This window comes from Sarcophilus harrisii, chromosome 1 (assembly GCF_902635505.1).
Source record: "Sarcophilus harrisii chromosome 1, mSarHar1.11, whole genome shotgun sequence".
Classification (NCBI taxonomy): Eukaryota; Metazoa; Chordata; class Mammalia; order Dasyuromorphia; family Dasyuridae; genus Sarcophilus; species Sarcophilus harrisii.
Window position 1 is genome coordinate 235,530,216 of NC_045426.1, and position 20,694 is coordinate 235,550,909.

Consider the following 20,694-nt stretch of genomic DNA (forward strand, 5'->3'; position numbering starts at 1 on the left):
AAATAAATTTAGGCAGAATTGTTATTTTTATTACATTAGTTTGACCTATCCATGAGCAATTGATATTTTTCTAATAGTTTAGATTTGAGTTTATTTGTATAAGAACAAATCTTATTATTTTTCAATTGACTGGAAGACATATAGAAAGCAAGATCCTATTGTGCTGATTATTTATTGATTAAGTAAAATAATTTGATTAGGTAGAATAAAATGCTTCCTTAAGGACTTTTACAATAAGGTGTCTCTCCATTCATAAGTCAAAATCATTTCTCTGATCATACCTGTAGAGTTTGTCCATCAGTATGTATTTTGGGACAAAAAGTACAAATAGCATTAAGACAGGTGAAGATTGGCTGGATTGTCTTTTTTTTTTTTTTTTCCTATAGTAACTTTTTATTGACAAAACCCATACCAGGGTAATTTTTTTACAACATCATGCCTTGCACTCACTTCTGTTCCGTTTTTTCCCCTCCCCCCCTCCCCCCCTTCTCCTAGATAGCAAGCAGTCCTATATATGTTGAATATGTCATAGTATATCCTAGATACAATGTATGTGTGCAGATCCAAACAGTTTTCTTGTTGCACAGGGAGAATTAGATTTAGAAGGTAAAAATAACCCGGGAAAAAACAAAAAACAAAAATGCAAACAGTTTACATTCATTTCCCAGTGTTTTTTTCTTTGGGTGTAGCTGCTTCTGTCCATCATTGATCAATTGAAACTGAATTAGGTCTCTTTGTCAAAGAAATCTACTTCCATCAGATTACATCTTCATATAGTATCGTTGTTGACGTATATAATGATCTCTTGGTTCTGTTCATTTCACTTAGTATCAGTTCATGTAATTCTCTCCAAGCCTCTCTGTATTCATCCTGCTGGTCATTTCTTACAGAACAATAATATTCCATAACATTCATATACCACAATTTACCCAACCATTCTTCAATTCATGAGCATCCATTCATTTTCCAGTTTCTAGACACTACAAACAAGGCTGCCACAAACATTTTGGCACATACTGGTCCCTTTCCCTTCTTTAGTATCTCCTTGGGGTATAAGCCCAGTAGAAACACTGCTGGATCAAAGGGTATGCACAGTTTGATAACTTTTTGGGCATAATTCCAGATTGCTCTCCAGAATGGTTGGATTCGTTCACAACTCCACCAACAATGTATCAGTGTCCCAGTTTTCCACTGGATTGTCTTTTGAAAATTCCAAATCACCTTTAGCAATACAAAGGTCTGATTGTAATGTTCTTAGTGGTTTTCTGGAGGTCTTGGAGCAGCCTGCCTTTCAGCTGAGTAATTACCACAAGAATAGCCAAGTGTTGAAATCCAAATCCTTTATTATCTCCTTCACAATCTAGTTTCCTTGCCTGGGGCTGGGCAGCTTTCTGGAGAGCCTTTCAGAATGGCCTTGGTCTCAATGGGGGGAGCAGGAGGACAGGCCAGCCATCCTGAGGCTGATGAAGATGGAAATGATTCTCTCTGAATCCTAGGGCTTGAGCTCTGCCTCCAGTCTGCTTGTCTTCTCTGGCTCTGACTCTGATTGAGTTTGTTCCAGCTTATATGCTCTCTTATAATTACATTATAATAGGTGTGAATCTTGTAGAACTATATTAAGTACTAAGTACCAATACCAAACTAAAGAACTATTAAGTATCATGCTAAACTAGATAACCATTGTCTTTATCAATTCCACTGACTTAGCACCTTGTAAGAATCCTTGTTTCAAGTTCAGAGTTCTGGCCCATAACATCTGATCATGGCAGAAATCTTTGGTATTTCAGAATCCATGAATTAAAGAGGAGTTGTACATAAAAGTTATGATTTTCTCTGTCCTAGAAAGACTTATTAGGTTCTTAAAATATATAGTTTACTTCTAGGTATTGCACTTCCTAACCAAGGGCAGGATAACCTGGAGTCAGGAAACTTATTCTTTGTGAATTCAAATCCAGCCTCAGATACTCATTTTCCAGGTGTGTGATCATGGGCAAGTGACTTAACCCCATTTGCCTCAGATTCCTCATCTAAGAAATGACCTAGTGAAGGAAATAGAAAAACAATCAAGCATTTTTTTTGCCAAGAAAACTCCAAATGGGGTCATGCAGAATCAGACACAATTGAAAAACGACCAAACAATAACAAATTATCCACCACAAGCAGTCTCATTCACTTTTGGAAAGTTCAAGTTGTTAGCAATTTGATTTGAACCCTCTTCTGAATGAGTCTTCAAATATTTGTAGATGACTAACATGTTTCCCCAACTAAGTTTTTTTTTTTTCTTTTTTTTAGTCTACATACCTTCTAATTCTCAAAACACATATTCTCACCTGGATTCTCTTCAGTTCTTAAAATGTAAGGTTCAAAAGAGAACACAATACTTCTGATTTGATCTGACCAGAATAGTGTACAGTGAGATTATGAGATCCCTAGTTTTGAATTTTATGTCACAATTCAGTTTAAGATTACCTTGGCTTTTGAGAAGAGTCATCACATCACAGTGTTTATTCAGATTTAGGTAGGAGATCATTGAAACCACGACCTCCTTTTTTTTTTTTTTTTTTTTTTAAGATGAATTATTATCTAACTTCATCTTCTCCATCCTGAACTGCTGGGTCTGATATTTTAAATACACTTATAGCATGTTACATTTATCCCCATTAAATCACATCTTATTAAATTCAGCAAAACATTCTAGGCTGTTAAGATTTTTTTTTTTTTGACCTTTACTTTATCATTCATCATGTTCATGATTATTCCTGGTTTTTTGTAATCTGTAAATTTAAAAAGCATGCCATCTGTGCTTTTATCCAAGTCATTGATAAAAATGCTAAATAGAACAGATTCCTGGAGTGATTTACTAGAGACTTCCTTCCAAGATAACAACAAATCATTAATGAATGATTAATAATAATTATAATTATATATAAAAATATAATTAATAATAATAATAAATAATTAATGAACCCTTTGGGTTGAGTTGTTCCACCAGATCAGAACCATCTAATTGTGTTATCATCTAACCTCATCTCCTCTTCTTGCTCAAAAGAATACTATGAGAGAATTTGTCAAGTGCTTTGATAAAATCTAGGTAAACAGTATGCCACATTTTTATGATCTATTGATTTAACTGTCAAAAAAGGAAATCACATTAGTCTAGCATGACCTGTTGTTGATGAAACCACCTTTTTATTGTTGGTTTAAAAAAAAAACTTTAAAAAATTGATTAACTTTTTTTAGTTTCTATCAATACTTGAAATACAAGAATAAGAATAAAGAAACGTCAGTAGAAGAAAAATTCAGTGGGAAAAGCAAAAAAAAAAAAAAAAAAAGCACAACAAAATAACAAATACTACAACAAAAACTAAGTATAAAACAAAATTGAACAAACAAAACCAAAAAGACAAAAACAAAATTCAAGTCTGAGAAAAATTAAGCAAAATGATGTAATAAAGTCATTTTGAATTATTGTACAATAATTAAGGGTGCTTATGGTAGATACTGGAGATAAAATTCTCTGTGTTCAGGGAGTTTAACAATGCAGAGAACTGATAAATAATTTTTTCTCATACATTTAAATTCCTTCCTGTGGCAATACTTGTCTTTCTAGATGTGTGTGTGCGCGAATGCATGCACCTTACCCAAGAAAGTGAAACACAGCTGAGATAGATGTCCCCAGGACAGTACAAAAATCCTCAGTAAATTCTGATCCAAGTACTATAGGGTTTGTAACTTTCTTAAAGGGACAATCTTGTTTTCCTGAGAAGGGAGAGATGATATTTCACAAGAAGTGAGAAGTGAGAAAGTTGCTCTGACAGAGGGGAGAGAATGAGTGGTCCTCTCCAGAATTAGTAAGAAACAGGAGGATGAAAAGGCAGCCTCAGTGGGAGATAGCTCATTGTGACCCCTATTATTGCCACCTGGACAAGAGAGATTATTGCTTGTATTATTATTCCACAGTTATATGGAAACCATATGAATCATGAGGCAGAATGGCTATAGCTCTTCCTGTTGGCTAAGTATGAAATTGTCAATGCTCCAGATTTCCTATCCTTTACCTCTCTAAGGCTCTTGTGCTATACTTTATATTCCAATATGTGAGCCTATGTTCCAACTTTCATTTCTTTAAGACTCTGTTCACTCTCTCTATTTGATATGTGTTTTCAGAAGAAATTGGTTTCTCAAAGATATCCTTCATTGTGTGCCTGTGAGGGTCCCTAGGGAATTAAATGCAAATTCGGATGAGGATATAGTCAGCCAAATATATGGAGGGAGAGAAAGTAATAGACTTTATCTAATTGCTGGGAATACCAGCTGGGGGCTCCAGCTCAACAAAAGAGATGTTATTGATACATATTCATACAACTCCCCAAAAGCAAATTAATCTGTTCTGTCACACACCTAGGATGAGCCAGGCAGTTTTCTGGAAGAAAGTTTGGTAAGTGAGTAGATCATCCCAATATGACTTTCCATTTGTTTCTTCTGAGACATGTTTAAAGAACTCCATTTTCCCCTAAAAGATGTTTACTGATTCCAATGCCTGGCCATATTTTCCTGATGTCTCTACTCTCATATCTCTGCATTTGTAGTAACAATTTATAGAAAGCCAATATAACTGCTTGTGGATCTATAGTCACTTATCTTAAGATACTAGAAAAGAGAAGTCTTTCCTTATTCCGTGGCTGATAAATTCTACCTCTTTTTGCTCTTCTCTTCACAATTCTGATGAATTGCCCAGGTGAAAACACTTTCTGCTCATTTCCCCCACATTCTTATCCCTATCCAGATTTCAACTCATTTCCCAGTGCCTTCTTGTTCCATTGTTGACAAATTGCCCCAAATACTAGAATTCCTCATATCACACTTTAAAACAGCAGATGGTCTGTGAATCTCCCCTCTTCAAATCCTCTAATGCATTTTAGAAGGAAGTTTAGATGCTAAGCAAGTCCAAAACTCAGAATAAAGATTCTGGCACTTCTAACCACAAATGTTAGTGCTAAAAAAAAAAAAAATGTCAAGCTCTCTGTGGACAGAGGGTGGACAAACTCACTTTCCAATCTTTCTGATCTCTAGGTAGTCATGGTGATTCATCTAACAAGAATTTATGTGTAATTATCTAATCAGAGTAAGTTCTGTCTCCCTTCTATTGGCAAAGCTCCACTTCTTATCTGAATGAGGTAAATTTCAGTGAGCCTGGCTCATATGACCTTAGTTTAATGGAGTTGCTTCTACATATGAATGGGGGAAAAAAAAACATGTTTAGCTGTGTACAATATTTTACTTAGTGTAAAGATAATTAAAGTAAAATAATACATAATAAAACATGTACTATATAGCTAAGCATCACTTCTTCTAGTCCTAAATATCTGCCATATACTACATTCAAAATTTTTTTTTTTCAAATCTAGAAGACCTAATCTGGCTCTGTCCAAAAGATAAGCCATTCTTGCCTACATTTTATTCATTTTCTTATGCTTCAAACACTATTTAGAGGGAAAGTCTGCCTACTTCTAGTTTTCCTTATTAACATTTCTTTTCCTCTGTTACCATCATTTTATGTCCTTTCCTTTTTGAAGTTCACTTCATTCATTCCAACTCATCTAGGTCTTTTTGTTGAAAACTGCCAGATTCCAGGTCAGTCTTCCTTATTTTTAAAGAATTTTAGAACCTGGCTTATAGATATTCTAGCTCTGTTTTCATATTTAGAGATTTCCATATACTTGCTGATGTCCCTTTAAACATCTTTTCTTCACAACTTGTTCATTTCACAGGACCCATATTCTGGGAGTCTTCTGGAACCAGTCTAAACCAACCTCACAAGAGCCCATTGTTAAGTTTTCAGCATGAGCACTTCCATCTCAGAAATCAGTAAGAGCTACAAATCAGGGTTTGATTTATTGTTTTGTTAATTGTGTGGCCTTAAGGTAGTGATGAAGCAAATGCTAATTCATGCAGATTGAACTTAAAGGTCTGTGGTGCATATATATTTTCCCCCAGAGAGCTAGCTATTAAACATTTATCAGCAGCCTTTGTGCATCTTCCTCCACTTCAGTCACCCAGAAGAGGTGGTCATATTTTGAATCTCACAATTATTTATAAGCTGAACAGCAAGCATTTAAAAGTATACTATGTGCTAGGCACTGTGCTAAATGCAGAGGATATAAACATAAGAAAAGAGGAAGACAATTTCTGCCCTTGATCTTGAACTCTGAAGTCCTCTTATGTAATTATTATGATCTTCCACATCTTTCTGTCTCACTTTTTCTAAATCTTTTTGTCCTCATGACCTCTATTTGTTTATTTCTCTCTGTTCTCTCAATCCTTCAACCTTGTCCTGATTTCACTCTTCTCCTACCCCCTTTTTATGGTTTGGATCTTTCAATCAAACAGTTCAACTAGGTACTCTTTTTTCCCCTTTGAATTCTTTGCCTTTCCAATCTTCAAACCTTGTTCATCCATAATTGTCTTTCCTCACCTCCTAGTCTCATGTTGCTGAATACTTTTGGAGGAAATCACACAAACAATATTTACTTCAGAAGATATAATCACAAATATACAAATTTACTCCAATACATGAGAACCATATTTCTGTTCCCTCCCCTTCTTCCACCACCTCTACCTCAGTCTCTAGAGAAGGGAAAAGGATTAGGATTATAGATTACCTCAGTTCTTATAGGGAATAATCCCAGTTCTATCAATCTATCAATCCAACTCTTGAAATTCAAGTTTCAGTTATCTTGCCTTTATAGACTTTTTATGAGTCTATAACTGGATCCACTGAAAATTCACATTATCTTCATTTTATAAGAAACAATGCTTTTATTTGCCCCCACTGACTTCCTATTGACATTCTTTCAACAACTTTTTCAATCATTCTTTTTTCAAATCCTCAAAGTCAGCCTCAACTTCTTTGCCTCTGAATCTCTCTGCAGATTCTCTCTGATTCCTACTTTACTGAGGAATATATATATATATATATATATATATATATATATATATATATATATATACATATATATAATATAAATTATATACACACATACACAGATACACACACACATAAATGTATCTCTATATACATATACATACCTCTCTCTATATGTATATATATATATATATATATATATATATATATATATATATATAATATTTATCTCTTCTATTTCATTCCTTTACCTATATCTTTAGGTATATCCTCCTCTTGTGCTCTAGTCTCTGAGGAAGAAATGACTTATTAAGGCCGACACAATGATTTGGCCTTTGGCCAAGAATTCTTTTTTCTTATCTCTATACTAGTTCATAAAGGCAGGGACTGTAGCATATTGAAACTTGCTATCCACAAGTTTCCCAAAAGCACAATCAATGAGAGCTACTCCTTCAATGTGATTTAATTAGACTGCAGTGACTGGATGAAATAATGAGTTATTTCTAACATTTAAAGAATTTAATTGGATTAATTATATGGCAATTCCTTCTACTTCCTAAGAGTTAGCTACAAATGTGGTTTTAATATACAAATATATAGAAAAATGGTATATTTGATTTTAAGGTAGTTATAAATAGTAATCATTGAGAAGCAGGTCTTCAGGTGTTTTTCAGCAGGTAAATTTACAAAGGTAAGATTCTTTCTCTCTCTTTCTCTCTCTCTCTCTCTCTCTCTCTCTCTCTCTCTCTCTCTCACACACACACACACACACACACACACACACACACACACACACACACACATTCTTTCCAGGATACAATGTTATCATCAAGAGAAAGTTGGAGGCAGTTGGGAATACGGTAGAAAAAATTCTGTGACAATTTGTAGATGAATAGCAAGCAGATAGCCTTTACAACAAGAATTTTAAATGGCAATACTCTTATAAATTTATATTATTATTATTGCTACTAGTAGTATGCAAGTTTGAAAGCTGAAGAGAATATATCATCTTCTTTACAAACTCAACCAAGAATAATTATCTTATATACATCTTCAAGTATTTGAAGGAGTATAATGTAGAAGAGCAATTGGACCTATATTCTTCTTGATCCTAGAGAGTAGGCCTAGGAAAAATATATTGAAACTGTGTGAAAGCAAATGTGGGCTCATTACAAGGGGTAATTTTAGGGATACTGGAACCATATCATTAATTGAACAATTTCATCAGATTTAAAAATCAGTAGCTTATAAAAGCTGATTGTTAAATTTTCAGTGTATTTATGTTATGCCAAAGTTCCCTTTTAATGTTGTGACCCAGTTTCTCAAATTGTCCTATTTAATTATTCTGCCTTAGGTTATAACCTTTCCCTCTTAATGGTTGAGATAAAGGTTTTAGAGACATTCCTTCTTAATGTTTGACAAGATAAAGATTTATCCATTTTAGATGTCATTAGAATATCAGTAACTTCTCTCTATTAGGTCCCCACCTAGGTCCCTCCATTATGTCATTGTTCTTGTTATTCCATAAAAAGCTCGCTGCCCCAATACTTGGGGCTAGACTCTTTGAGATGATAGTCTTGTCTAGCCCTGGGATCAACATGGATCCATTGGTCCCAGTATTTCTCTCCATTTAATAAACTATTGAATTGGTCTCTAATCTCTTGTCTTGCTCAGTTTCTTTGGCATTACATTTATTTATACTTCATAAATTAGAAAATGTGACAAATCAATCCGGGATTGATAATTATTGTATTTATTATCTATACTTAAAGTGATAAAAATGTTAATAAGGCAGATTAGATTTAAAAGTGTGTCATGTACTTTTTGGGGAACAGCAAGGGAAAGTCAGTTGTTAGACGTTTGCCTACATACCAATGAATATATTCTCAACAATTACAACCATGCCAAGTGGCTTGAGTTGCTTTGAAAGGTGATTTAAGGTAAAATGACACAGTCATAATCTTAGATCTCGAAAACATACAAGGACTCATATATATAAAATATTTATATCAGTACTTCTTGTAATAGCAAAGAATTTAAAGCAAAATGGATGACTATGATTTAGAGAATAATAAATTCTATTATGTGAATATAGGAAGCATGAGGTAGCATCATTCCACCCTGTGATTAGAGATGCTTTCACTGGTAGCTTTTATCTGTTTTTTTAAATGAACTGATAGAAAGGTGATGAACTAGAACCATACCTTTTTGAAATTCAATATATAGATTTGTTTTACTTTATTATCCTTATTTATTACAAGGGATGACTTTTTTTGGGAGGTGGGGAAAGGAAAGATATTTATGGGCATGTCAATAGAAAAGAAAAGAAAACAAAATAATCAAAAAAGATTTAAAAATATATAGGAGAGAGCAGATACTTCAAAGGGAAACATAGATAAGAAAGACAGTTACTGTGTTGAATTTGTTATATACTTAAATACATATAGCAGTAAATAATAGAAATGCTTGGTTTGATAGACTTTTAGAATATTATATACTTAAAATACTTTTATTATATTCTTTATATATGAAAATGAGTATGTTTATTAATAGTTTGTCAACTTTATATAAATAAAAAGGAAAATTAAGAATGATGTAGATGCATTTTATATCCATCTTGGGTCTTTTGAAATATGAAACTTGGCTGAAAAAAATATAAACTCAATGTATTTTTCCCTTTTACTTATATTGAGAGGGTAATGAGGATAGCTATTGCATTCTAGCAAATAATATCCTGCCTTGGGAGTATGGATATTTAGGTACTCTTCCTGGCCTTCCTGTATGACCTTAGGTTAATTGCTTGCCCTCACTTCCTTATCTTTGAAGTAGAGATTTGAAAGTACCTACTCAAGGAGAACCTCTCTAGAATGTTAGAAGGGTTAATGAGGGTATAGCTATACAGTATTTTGACCTTCCCCAGAAAAGACTCCACACAACTCCAGTGGGAACTTTTGTAAAACAACTAAAGACTCTATGCTGTATTCAGTGACCTACTTGCAAAAGCTACAAGAATATGATGATAACTTCTCTAAGCACGCAGAAATTCCCATTTCCAATTGGAAGGAATTTTAAAGGGGTAGATATATAGGTCTACTGAAACAGCGATGGAAATAGAAAATGGAACAATGATTGCACAGATAAAGGGAATTCCCTCATGAGGAAACTTTCTTATCAGTGGAGATTAATGCAATTTTGAATCTCAGAATACTGCCTTGAGTTTAAATGACTTGCCCAGAATGACACAGTGAGTAAATGTGAAAATTGGAACTTAGGCACAGATCTTAACTCTAAAGCTAGCTTTCTATCTAAAAAAAACCTTCCCCCTTAATATGTCATAATATTATAACAAATCATTAAAATTATAGTCAATATTTACATAACAATTTAAGGATTATAAAACATTTTAGATATATTATCATTCCTACAACAATATTGGGAGGTGGATACTATTATTATAATCATTTTATAGATGAGGAAACTGAGACAGAGATGGGCATAAGTAACTTGTACAGGGTCATGAAGCTAGTGTACCTAAATTTATATTCAAATTCAGGCCTTCTCAACTCCAGGTCTAGTGTTTTATTCTTTATGCCGCCTAGTTGTCTTTTTAATAACAGAAATACAATGGGACAGAGTGAATAGAGAGTTGACCCTAATAGTCGAGAGCATATATTTGAGTCTCACTGTGACACTAATAATGTGATTCTGAGTGGTTTGTTTAATATTTTAGTGTCTCATGAACTTCTCTAAAACTGTGAGTTGTTGAATAGTTGCCTTGATAGAAGGAATCTCCTCACCAGGGAGTTGCTTAAAGAAATGAAGTCATAGTCTTAAAAAAAAAAAAAAAAAGAAAAAGAAAAAGAAAAAAGGAAGAAAAAAGACTTTAGGTATAGTCCCCTCTAATGGAAAAGATTTGGAACATATATCTTGAAGTTTTCTACCAATTATAATTCAATGATATCATAGATAAGACCTAAGAATCCATATAAATGATGACTTTACTTCTTGTAGGGGAACCTCACTGACTATTCAAAAGACCCAAAAAGTGGTGCACTGGAATGTCTTCTAAAGTCCTTCATTTCTCAGATATTCATTGGAACCTGGGTTGAGAGGGTGTCCATTGTTGGACACCATAATCATTTTGGATAGAAGCATTTGTGAGACAGCCATCAGGGTGGTCTGAAGTGTACAAATCTTCCTAATGAGGTAATCAAGTGATTAGAACTTGGTAAAGGTGGGAGGAGAGACTCAGTGGCAGTACATCCTAATAAAAATTAATGGTCTTTTTGTAGAAGTAACTTACATGGGCATATTTTGAAAATAGAATTTTCACTTAAAAAGTGAGGCTACTTTGACCTTGTTTAATTTACAGACTCATGATCTTATTTAATCTATCCAAGGATCAACAGGATTCAACAAAAGGGAATGTTCCTAATTAGTTGCTCAGTGGACATTTGTTTCTAATAATAAGTATTCAAAAAACCTTCAATAACCCAAGAACCATCAGTTTAAACTCCATACAAGAATTGTCAGTGACAAACTCCATTTTGTTTGCAAGAATGATGTAAACTCCAGGATGATAGGTTTCTGTGTAAAGGCTCAAAGGAAGGGTTTGATGAACAACCCACCTAATGTCCATACAATCTACCCCTACTTTCCACCCCTGCCATAATAACAAAATCAAAAAACAAAAAGCTGTCATCAGTAACTCTATACTATACAAATGGAACTGTATGGCAATGTCAAACATTACCACTATATAAAAGCATGCAGAAAGCGTGGGGGAAACCATATAATTCAATTCCCCCCAAAAACCTAATCTAAGGCACCAGCTCCCATCTGTCTTCAGTGGCCATATTTCCTAGAACAATAAAATTAGATTAGGGTCAGGATCTGTTGTAGTCTGCAATATCATCCTCTCTCCAAGCTTTGACTAATACTTCCCATGGCCTACCTGCAAACTTTCTACCTTATGCATGCAAATAGCTACTAACATAATCTTACTTAATTTCACTTTAATTAGTTCAATCACCAATTTTTATTGAAAAGTTTAGAAGTATTTAGGAGTAGTTAGAAAATGATGAAACAGTCAATATTTTATTTCCTCTCCTGCTTTGATATGTTTGTAGTTCCTTTGGGTCTCTGAGGGCTCCGGACTTAAGCCATTGATGATATTTGACTTATATAGCTCACAATTCCTATTCCACAGAATAAAAAGGACTGATTTATAACAATCTCAAGATATAAATACATTTCTCTCATACTTTCTTTTTAGAAGCCATGGAAATGAACTTGTGTTACCAAATGACCAAATTCTGCCATCTATATCAAATGTTCTGAGGCTGTACATGCTAATCCTAAATATAAGGTCAGGATTTGATGAAATTGAGTTTAATAGGTCATTAACCAAAAATGCTTTAATTGAAATATAGTATGAATATATATTTAATAACTACATATAGTAATATACATAACTCTTCGCATTCCTCCATTCATGGCAAAGAAAACCAGATCAAATAGTAAAGTCAGCCTATATGAGAATGAATAATCCACTAAATCCAAAGGCCTACACTGATTTCTTAAAGCTGATTTGTTCCTTTTGAGTTCTTGCAACATAAAAACATTAATTTAGTTGCGTCATAAAAAGGTATAAAGGGGAATAATATATAATAATAATGGAGTTAAGGCTTTAGGTTCCAAAGAGGAGAGTTTATATTTGGGGGCATTGAGTTAGGTAATCATAAAGACACGCACTTTAGGAAAATTCTTTTGGCAGTAGTGTGGATGATGAATTAGAGAGGGAAGAACTTGAAATCAGGGAGACTGATTAATAGGCAATTACACAACTCCATCCAGGAGATGATGAATTTTGTTTGTGACTGCATAGTAGGGATAAAGGAATGGATATAAGAAATATTCCATAAGCAGAATCTACAAGACATGGAAACTGATTGAACTTGTGAACCAGAGTGACTAAAAGGATAGTAATGACCTGAAAAAAAAAAAAGAAAATAAGTAAATACATAAGAAGGCAGAGTTTTTGAAAAATACACTGAATTCTTTATCCTGATTTCTGTGCTTTGGAACACATGTAGTATTTGTGTAGTGGAAAGATTGTTGCCCTAAGAGTCAACAAACCTGGACTATTGTCCCTTTTCTGCCACTTATTTGCTGTGCATCTTTGAAGAATAATGTAAGCTCTCTGAGCCACATTTTTTCTTATTAGTAAAAAGAACACGTTGTTTCAGATCAAAGCTTTTAAAATTTTCAATCAAGATCCCATGTGGGGTCATGTAACTGAATGTGGAGTTCACAAAATTATGATTTACTATCAATAGATGGTTGATTTGTATACCTATTTTATATATCTGGGGTCTCATAAAAATTTCTCAGATAAAAATGGTTCAAGAGTGTAAAAAGTTTAAGAATCCCTGTTTTAGATAATCTCAAAGACTTCTTATAGTTCTAAAGAGATGAACTTCTATCTGCTTCCAGCAAAATCATTTTGCTTACACATCCCAAATAACAAGAAGATTACAGATCTGTTCAGCAATTGTGGATAGTTTAAAAAAAAAAAGCAGGGGGAAGACTTTGTAGTATCAGAGGGCTGGAAAAAAATTTAAAATGTTACCTTGTTCATTTCCTTTTCCCTAGGTCCTAGAGGACAGCAAAGTTGTTTGTCCTTTGTTCTCAAAGAGAACCTATTATGTCAAAATCTTGACTTGCACATGAATTGGATTTAAATGAGGTAGAGTTCAGAGTTGTCTGCTTTTCTCTCTTACTTCTTCAGTCATTAAAGTCCAGAGCCAGGTCAAAAGTTTAAGATGACCAGCAATGGCCTAGGATACCTTGTCATCTTCAATGTCTGACTAAGCTCTATTCCTTTATGGTTATTGGAGCAAATTATTTCCATTTCACTGGAACAGCATGTGTTTGGAGTAGACATCCCTCTAATTCACAGATAAGTTTAGGGCTGTCCATTACTCTCAAGTTGGTTTTGTCCATTTCCCAATTTTTTTGGGCCACAGATAAGAGTTGATAAAGAAGGATATCAGGGGTTGGTGGGCAGCCCTGAAAAGGGCTTGGCAAACCTTCACATTAGTGTGCAGTTATGAACATCATAACAGAGTAAGGTGAAGTTTTAATAAAATAAAATATTTTTATTTAGAGTTAAGACTAGGAAGCCACAGCCAGCCCTTATGCTACTACATACTTGGAAATTCTTCTAGATGCAAAGGATATAGCTAAAACATTCATCTGTGCATAATACCTCTATCTATTGAATATTGATAAGACCTGAGTGTTTGGGAAATTGCATTTCACAAAGTAATAGAAGGTGGGAAGGGAAGGTTTACTTGAGATTGTGATTCTTAGTTTTAGAAATATTTTGTTTTTGTGGTCTTATCTACTATAAAATGTATTTATGTACTGTTGGTATTCCACAGGAGTATATTACATCCTCCTTCTCCCCTCTTACTCCTGCCATCCTAAACTCATGCTGTTCATTCTATTAATTCCACCTTGGGAAGGCAGCCAGTTAAAGATAATCCATAGGTGTACAACAAATACTTATGAAGGGGATTCAGGGAACTTCAGAGTGAGCAGATGTTAGTTGTAGAGTTATTATAGTAGACATATTAACAACTCCTCTTTATTTGCATGATTAATTTGATATTCTCTAGGACCGTGAAATGGGAGAACTGATTTCCAGTTTTGGTAGTGAGTCTAGGTAATTTGCAGGGATGCTGGAATATAGGTGCTGCAATGCAGGCTTCTTGCAGAGATGCCAGAGGTGAAAACAGTTACATGGTAAAGAATACAAGGAAATAGTCTAAGGCCTATCTTATTCAATCAACTGGAAAAATTTGTAGGTAATATGCATGTGGCAGGAAGAGCATCATATACTCTGCTTCTTGTGAAACACTGTGTGCTAGTGATTCTTAAATGAATTTATGACAGTAGAGTAAAACCATATAAAAGTTGTTCGGTCAGGTAAATTTTGAAAACTGGCTTACTGAAGCAATAAACTTGATAAATGATGGTTTTTATAGTTGATGAAGGTTCTTTTTATGAATCTCCACTAAAGATGGAAAAGCTGAAAACTTTAAAAACATATATGGCGAATAGTTGGGTTCGCAGGTATAGATGAGCCATTAGAGTATGAATGTTTTTGAAAAAATATTCATTTCCTGCCATCATCAGGTAACTGAGAAAATCCTGACAGTGATCTATATAAAAACATTACTCTGAGGGAAATAGGGTCAGAGCTGTTATAGTGCAAAGAATTAGGAGGTCTGGCCTGATGCCGACAATCTAAGAACCCTTGTCAACAACAACAACAAAAATGTGTTATGAACCCCCAGGGTAATTTAATATACTGCTCATAATATCCTGCAATTATTTTTTGCTTAAGGCACCATTACAGAATTTTCAATGTGAAGCCCTTGGACTATTGTTGTGAAACCCCAAAGGGTTTGCGAATAACTAAATAGGAATCCATGCTGGCATTTCATGGAATATATGAAGTAAGCTAAGGGGGAAAACAATAAAGTGTTTAGAATTAAACTCATGAAATGATTACATTTCATGTCATTGTCTCATGTATGTTTGACTCCTATTTCACCATTGCCTAGTTTGATGCATTAGGGTAGGGATAGAAAACTTCTGAATCAGATATAAGATCTAGCCTTTGGCTTTGGGGGCAAATAGATAAGTACGGAAAGACTGTATCAGTTATGCTTGTGGTTGTAAAAATGCAATATAGTTTTGAAGTTCTTTAGGTGTTAGATGACCAAAAGATACAGATATCACAAGACGAAAAGCCAAGAAACTTTTTGGGTGAAATGGGACATGTGGGAAGCTAGGACCTACAGAAAGAGAGAAATTTCAATGATATCCATTCTTTCACACTTTAAGTGGGAAGCATGACACTTTTAATCATACATTCAAATAGCATTTATATATTTTTGAAAATCTAGACTTTTCTTTTTTTTTTCAAATAAGGTATACTTGTTATCCTCCAAATTTTTTCAAATAGGTATTTGTGTTTGAAAGATGCAGTAAATAAAATAATTATTTTTAAACACATTAGCTCTATTAGTCAGCTTCTCTAAATATTAAATGTATAAGATTTTCTAACAACATTCTCAAATATGATAGTGAGAAGGAAATATAACAAAAGATAATGTAGATTATTTAAAATTATATGTATCCTTTGTAAAAAATATTTTATTTTTTATTATTACTATTTATATAGGCAGTATCTCTAACCCTGAGATAGATCTTTGAACTTTAGGATTTTGAAAATATTGAAAATTTTGTTTTTTTGTTGTTTTTGTAACTACAAGCACACTGAATAGTATGTGCCTCTTGATCATGTGATATGGAAGCATAAATTTAAGACATTTCTTTATTTTCTTCTACCCTAGATTTCTTTTTATTTTGTTCATCATTCCTCTCCTACAAATAGAAAATTAGAGTTTAATAAGAGATCATCATATTTCAACACCCTCATTTTATATATAAGTAAATTTTAACTCAGAGACATTGTGACTTGACCAAAAATCACAGAATTGGTCAGTGCTCTTTCAATTATATACATTTTAAAAAAATCTATTTTTGCCTGTATATTATCACTGTCTTTTTCTCTTTCTCTATTTATCATTTCATTTATGTCTTCTCCTTTTGTCCCTGTCTTTTTATCTCATTATCTCTCCCTATTTCTCTCCCCTACTCTTCCCTTTTGCTTCTCTTCCTTAATTAACATCAGAACTAAAGTACATTTTTATTTGTTGCTATAGTTTGATACTCTGTCTTTCTGTCTCTGAAAGAGAGTCTCTGTCTCAATTTGTTGCAGTCACTGAGATTCATTAGTTTTTTTTCTCTTTGAGACAAATCTTATGAAACTAAGTTTGTGTGTGTGTGTGTGTGTGTGTTTGTAGTATTGATTTTTTTAAGAAGACTAATGTTTTTCTGAAATGAGGATAATAATATCTACCTCCCAGCATGATTGTCAGGATAAAATGATATATGTAAAGAACTTTGTAAACCTTTAGAAAAGTTATATACATATTAGCTATTATTCCCTGAGATATGATTTTGTTCAACAAAGTATCAAATCCAAAATCTTCTGAAAATAAATGATAAGCAAACATGGGTCCTTATTGGGTAAAACATTTGGCTATGTTAAATATTTTGATTTTGGAGTGTAGTTTTAGAAATTTTTTTTTGACAATTTACTGAAAAGTCTTATTTACTTCTTTGTCAATGATATTGTTTAGATCTTACTAAACAAGATTGTTAGATAAAGTGAGTTCATAAACTATTTGGATTCACATACCTTAATTTGTACTCAATTTTAGGTGGTGGGAGATTGATCCTTGAGAATTTCTTGATGTTGAGTTGGATGAGTTCTAATATTCTAATATTATTTTTAGCTGTGATTCTATGATTTTTTTGGCTTCCATAGCAGGGTAGGGGAGACCATAATGAGGGAACTTGCTGAAACAGCACTGAACTTATGGGAGAGAGCTATTTCTGCATTAAGTTCTCCACATTTCATAGGACTGATATCTAGAAGGGAGGGATTATCAATCTAATCTAGGTTATATCTCATTTTATAGTGTAGAAAATTGAGGTCTCTCTACAGAGATGAAATGAGTTGTCTAAAGTTCCATAGTAGTAAGTAGCCAAGCCAAAATTTATACCCAGGGTCTCGGATTCTAAATCCAATAGCCCTGTATTCATCTGTTTTTGTTGTTTACTCATTTCAATCATGTCCAAACATCGTGACCCAACCTGGGATTTTCTTCGCAAAGACTCTGGAGTGATTTGCCATTTTCTTCTTCAGTTCATTTTACAAATGAGGAAAGTGAAGCAAACTGGGTAAAGTGACTTGCCAGGAGTCATACAACTACTAAGTGTCTGAGGCTTAATTTGACCTTACGTCTTCCTGACTCCAGACCTAGCACTCTATTCATTGCCCATATTCATCTGTTCAGGTCAGACCTAATGCAGGTTGTTCTAATGTTTTAAATTCAGAATTGAAACATAAATAATGATTAACAAAAGGAGGTTTATTTAGTTATATATAGTACGGAAGTGCAGTAAGGGTACAATGATGAATCAGTTAAGCACACTCTTCCTGACTTTGCTTTGTCCTGCTATTATGGTCCATTGATCAGAAGCCTTGGGGAATTACTGTTAACGACTTGTCTGGTGGTTTTTCATACCTAGACTACATGAAAGGAGACTACATCTATGATTTAAGCCTTAGTTTGATGGGTCACTTGAATTTTTAATCTGGCTTAAATAAATAGCACACTTGAATTTTTAATCTGGTTTAAATAAATAGCACACATGAGGTCTTAGAACTCAGGAGAATGTAGTCTATTCTAGATATTAAAGTCCTAGGAGATATTATTTCCCAGCATATCATTTTCATAAAAATCTTAGGATATTGACAAATACATTAATATTTGTATTGAGGAAACATTTCTAAAAATCTGTCAATAAGCATTTATTAAGCATTTTTGATTGTGCCAGGTACTTTCAATGTAGAAGTTTGAGTGAACACTATTTATGAGAATTTTAGGAGTTTTAAAATGAGGACACTTGATCAGTTTCTCTTACCCATTTCAGTTTTTACATTTGGCACCAGAAGTCTTTTAAATTAATAATCATTTCAGCATCCATATACAAGAGGGAAAAGGAGAGAAATTCATGCAGAAGATAATTTCCCAATAAGATTCATTTAAGAGTATTCTATATAGGAGGATATATAGGATATTCAAGGAGGACTAAAATCTCTGGTGTGACCTTTTTCACATCTAATCACATACATCTGTGTCTTCTTGGCACTCATTCTCATGTGGGGCTTCAAAAAGCTGTAGCAAGAATAGCAGCCACACCCGTTAAATGTCTCAACAGACAGACTAAACCAAGTTGAGGGTAACTGACTGGCCTTCCATTAGTGAGTTAAAGGAGTTTCTGCCTCAAATATGTGAAAACTTTCTCTGTTGCAATGGGTGGATAAGAACAATTTATTCCCATCAGGCCATGAGGAGCTCTTAGAGTTTGATCAGACATCAAAGATACCAAGATCATCCATCGATTTTGGGCCATCATAAGACTTTTTTCTTATAACTCAACTTTGAAGGCTCTGGAAGAGTGAATCAGATAATTTGGTGCAACTTTGTCTTACTTAAATTCATTTTAATTAAAATAAAAAAAATCACTCGTGATATGATTGATCTTCTTCAAGAATGAAGGACAAAAGGACAGTGCTAGGTGGAAGCACCAACCCTGAAATTAGGAAGACCTGAACTCAAATGTGGTCTCAAACATTTAACACTTCCTACTGTGTGACCCTGGGTAAGTCACTTAACCCCAAATGCCTCCACAAAAACAAGAAAAGAAAAGAAAAAAAAAGAATGAAGGACAAACAAACAACATAGTTCTCAGTAATTTCTTTATCCATAAGTTGTCAGACACTCTCCTAGGTCATTAGAAAAAAGTCAGGTGGTTCTAATCATTCTACTGAAAATTAATCTTTTGAACTCCCTTGGAGCAATATGTGACATCTGGTAAAGGTTTCCTTCTGGGGTCCCTGGGGAACACATATACAAATATATCTTTTCAATTACTATATATGGTATTACATATGTAATTTTGCCTTAATGCAGATATAATATTATGTAGAGGAAAGAGAAATATAAAAACTACTACTTGTGCACATATTGTGGATTTGTACTATATTGTAGATTTATATACAATGAGCTATTGTTCCTTTGTCCTGAAAAGAGTTGGGATTGCTTTCCTTCAATATAGTACCCTCTCAGGTTTCTGAATATTTATGCTAATGAATAGAAGCATAATTGTGTGTTATATATGAAAGATCAGCTGTGTACAATTTTGTTCACCATTGCTTCCTTTCCATCCAGTACCTCCTAACTCTCCTCCTATCCATTGTTAATGATTAAAAGACTGGCTATAATATACACCATATGAAAAAATCCACAATCATTGAAAGCAGTCAAACAAATATTTATTAAATATTTACTATGTTCCAAGCTCTAAATGAAACTGAAATTGCATCAACTTTAAGGTATTTTAATATTCTTTTTAAAAATATCTGATTTTTTTTAAAAGGGTAAGGAGGGAGATAAGAACCACACATCATAATGCCTAAATATTTAACAAGCTTAATTGAAATAATTTAATGAGGGTAGGCTAGGAAGTTAGTAATTTCTATACTTTAAAGTATCTGAACTTTTAGAAATTGGACAGCACAAGGACATTCCAAATATATGGGAAAAATGCAATGATTTATTTGGTGTCAATGTTCCCCAACAGTATAGTTAAGGTTAGTTTGTGGTTAATTTAGGTTATATCCTGCAGGAATATAATGTTTGGAAATATATGAAGTATCCTCTAACTGAAGGTACAGTAATCTGTAATGTTTTTAATGGGTCTATGATATTTAATTTATTATAGTATCACTCAATTTTTATTAGGGTAGCCAGGATTATAATGCAGTGTTTTCTTTTAAGATTTTCAAATACTGAGGGTAAATTCCTCATGATAATATTGTTTTTCATTAAGATATGTGGGCCAGGATAAAAGTAAGTTGAGGAAAGTTTACTCTTATTCCTTTGTTGGAGAAGTAAAGTAATCTGGAGTAGGAGAACTGGCTTCTAATTCCAGCTTTGTTGGTCATGTAGCAGGGCAAATTACTTAGATTCTGATTTCAGTTTTCCCATCATTAAAAT